Genomic DNA, 4,449 nt, shown 5'->3' with positions numbered 1-4,449 from the left:
GGTCACGCCCCCTGTCTGCTTGAGACCGCGTCCAAAAATGGGTCTAGCCCATAATGGTTTTGGAGTGTTGCATGAGGGGTATTCCCCCCCTTGCAGCCCCCTTCAACCAGTCAGTCTTCTTTCGTGGAGGAAAGCCAAGAGCGCCCCAAATAGGCCCGAAGCCCGTGCTTACCTACGGACAACTGATGCTGGTTGAGTTCATGTTGGCAGCTTTAGCTCCGGCTTTGTATGAGCTGTTTGAGAGATGAGTGGGCTTATTCCGCATTTTGTGTTTTGCGCAGCGAATTCCTTCCATATGTTAGTGCGCATGGTTGTCCAAGTTGGTGTTTGCGAAATTTGTACGCGCTTGCCATGCTAGTTTCGTGTATACGTATGTATGTACATAGAGGTATGTATGTATGTATGTTTATATAGTTGTACCTATGTGCAGTTGTAAGGCGCATACTAGGGTGATGTTGAATATGTTATTGTAGCGTAGGCAAAGCCACGTTACAATACATTTTTAGTTCTGCCGCCAATGTCAATACTAATCGTATCGTTTCGAAACGACATACCAGGGAGAAAGTAACTGCATAATTCACACCAAACTGTTGCGAGCAACCCTTCGCCAATAGACGCGCCTTATACCGCTCAATGTTACCGTGTTTGTCTCTCTTGAGGCTATACACCCATTTGCAGCCAATCACCGATTGCCCCTTAGGCACATCTACCACTGACGAAGTATTGTTCGTTCGAAATCAAACACAATCTTGTTATCATCCGTCCACGCAACTTGCCTCGTAAAATAATACATCGCACTTTTCGACTACTTGTCGCGTCTCTACGTCGTACAGCCTATATGCCTTCGATACACAAGAATACCCAACCATTCGATATTGCTCGCCTTATGGTTGAAATTTCTTATGGTGGGTTTGTCAAGCGCCACTGCTACAGATCCAAAAACTTTAAAGTTTCGCACCGATGGCTTTTTGCCATACCAAGCGTCATAGGGCGTTATATTATTCAGTGCCTTAGTTGACGCACGATTTCGCAAGTACGCCGCAGTTGCTACCGCCTCTGCCCACAATGCCTCGCTCATACCTGAATGTACCAACAAACTTCTGGCCATCTCAACCAATGTACGGTTGGCCCTTTCCGCTACACCGTTCTGTTGCGGGGTGTAGGGAACCGTCAGCTGTCGAACAATTCCATGCTTATTAAAATATTCGTTGAATTTGCTGTTGACAAACTCTCGACCATTATCGCTTCTAATCGCCTTAACACTGCCACCTGTTTGTCGCTCAACCATAGTGCAAAACGCCACAAACTTATCAAACACTTCAGCTTTTGATTTCATAAAATAAACGAAGATTCTCCTTGACTTGTCGACGATGAAAGTAAGTAAATATTTTGATCCACCGAGCGACTGTGTATCAAAAGGTCCACATACGTCTGTATGTATCAAATCGAGCAAATTCTTCGATCTGTTCTCAGTTGCACTTGGAAACGGTTGCGTGTGTATTTTGCATACCATACAAGTTTTACACACTGGCTTCTCAGAAAAATTTACTTCTTCCATTCCATGCACTAACGATTTGTGTGCAAGTTCTGTCAAACTGATATTAAGGTGTCCATACCTATTATGCCAAATAATTGCTTTATTCTGCATAGCACCAAAACAGCTGCTGCGTTTGTCTTCAAACATAAACAAGTTGTTACTTTGTTTGAGCCGTAAAATATCAACGCCGTCTTTCTCTACGGTTGCATACTTTTTGGTGAAGCTGACAGTGCAGCCCATCTCGACGGCGCGACCAACAGAAATGAAATTTCCTCTCATATCAGGAACGTATAACACATCGTTCAACGTTAGTGTACACAAGCCTGTTGATATATTAACGCTGCCTTTGCCTTCTGTTTGGATGCTGTTCTCCCCTGCCAATGCGATCACAACACATGTGTGCTGCTATCCAAACACCATTTTGTTGTGTCAAACATGTTGCAGTTCGATGCAGCTAATATAGTGAACGAAAATTGTTTTTGTTGTTTCGACCCGTCGTTTTTCTTTGATGTACAATTTGCTTTTATGTGTCCACGCTGACCACAAGAAAGCAAATAGTATTCTTTGACTGCTTACCCCTGAACTTCTTCTCGCTTTTCGCCGCTGACTTCGCTGCAAACGCTTGTTGAGCGCGGCCTTCAAGTTTTGTATGTCCATCACTGTTAACCCTGCGCTCGCTTTCTTGCAGAAGTTTCCTCTTCAAAGCTTCAACTGTCGGCAGGTTGTCTCTTGTCTCCATTGCGATGACGAAGTTTTCAAACTCCTTTAGACTCGAAAGCAGTATGATAGCAACGAGCTCATCACAAAGCGAAATTCCCACTTCGGCCAACTTATCCTTGACTGTTGTAAATGAGTTTAAATACACGGCCATTTTCTCACAACCGACCAATTTGAGGTTAAGTAGCTTTTTATGAAGCGATACTTTCCTGACCGGACCGCTCGGCTGATACACTTCTTTAAGTTTTATCCACGCATCTGCTGCCGTTGTGCAACGGTTTAGATAATTTAGCTGCGAAGGTTTTACACTCAGTGTAATCATCGCCAGCGCCTTCTCATCCTGCGCATTCCAAGCCACAGCCTCAGTGGCTATTTCTGGCTTCGGTGTCTCATCTGACGCGACCTTCCATAGTTCTGCATGTACACTTCGCATTTGGACGCTCCAAGAATCAAAGTTATTGTCATCGAGCTTTTCAATTTGGTACATGGCACTCATCTTCAATAATTTTAACTTTTAAAAATATCTACTATGCTCTTCCTGGTATATTTGGACTGGGCCCATAACCTGTTGGTGTAAAATGAAGCGCGCTGTGGATGTTAACACGTGTAAGGTTTATTAAGAAGTAAGAAAAATAAATTCTTGTATGTATTCATTAGAGATTATGTTCTACATTTGGAACATGAACATATGCATTGTTCCAAGCAGGGTCGCTTTTTAAAGTAACATTTCAACGAATTTTTTTTTACAAAAATATAGTTTAAGTTCCAATTTTGTGTGATATTAAAAAAATATTCAACAACAATTTTTAGCTTTTTAATTAGATTTCTTAAAAAGATTTTGAGTAGATATGCAGTTTGGTAGTCCATTGAATAGAATAAAGTACACGTTCTAAATAGCTTAATTTTTTAGACTCTCTTTTGTCGAAGATGTTACGGATTTATTCTATATAAAAGTAAATTGTTATTCCACTAGAATTCGATGGACTACAAAACTGCATACTCAAAATATTTCGAAGAAATCTAATTAAAAACCTCGAAATTTTTAAGAAAGTTAGTTTAATTTTTTTTAATATTGTACAAAATTTTAAACACGGATTTATACGGGTTTTATTAAAGAATGAACCATATTTTTATAAACAAATCACAAAATTTAAATAACAAAAAATTAATTGTTATTGCTTGTCAATATGTGGTGTGGCTATAATTTTTTCGACCACTGTACATCATTAATATTTTGTTCATTAATCCTCACGCGCCGAACGCCGCCGCCGCCACGCCGATGTTTCCATGACTCGGCGGTGAGCGAAAAATTACAAAAAACGGTGACGGCGGCGGCGTGCCTCGGCGGCGTAAACCTCTAATACATACATATATTTTTATCACACTCATTTTCATTTCCTGCTTTGTGCTTCTGCTTCCCTAGCAGGCGAAGCTAATAACTAGGGCTCGGAATCTCTTGCAAATTCTAGGCCATCTTCAAATGAAAATGGTTAAGTTATCTTTACGAATCATGGAATTTCCTTTAAAAAGGCATTCAATAATTAGTGCATATATTTGCATATTTTGCAGTAAATGCATGTTTTTGCATATTTTGCAAAAACTACCTGTTTTTGCATATTTATTGTGCATATTTTAATATATTTTACAATAAATGCATATGGGTTTTGCATATTTTTTTATTTTTATTTACAGCCATTTACAGCGAAATCTCTTGACAAAAAAAATTACCATTAAGCATTTTAATTTAAGATAAATTGCCATTAAGGCACTCTCTTCTACCTCTGTCAGATTTCAATTAGTGGAGAACTTTAGGCGAGAGCTGGCATATATCTATCTAAATCAACCATTCAACTGAACAACTATCGAACTATCAATGTTTCTATTTACACAAGATTGTAACTGTCTGCTTGATTATAAAGTAATTTTATACATAACATGCTTTGTATTTTGAAGTAAATTGTTTTCGTTATTTTCTTGTTAAAATAAATGTGTGATTTATTTTTGTACCGGCACACAGTGGTGGTAAAAGATATGTTTTACGCGAAGAATTAGAAGGGATGTTACGATTATAATAAAAATACTGTATCGTAATATTTTTGTTATGCTAAATCCGAATATGCCCAAACATTTTTAGTTTGACAGTTGACAGCTGTCAAATCAACTGCTAATTTCTCCAAAAATAAGAAAATCTTTTT

This window comes from Rhagoletis pomonella, unplaced genomic scaffold (assembly GCF_013731165.1).
Source record: "Rhagoletis pomonella isolate Grant_MI unplaced genomic scaffold, Rhpom_1.0 Rhpom_scaffold_00003, whole genome shotgun sequence".
Classification (NCBI taxonomy): domain Eukaryota; kingdom Metazoa; phylum Arthropoda; class Insecta; order Diptera; family Tephritidae; genus Rhagoletis; species Rhagoletis pomonella.
This window is presented reverse-complemented; position numbering follows the sequence as displayed.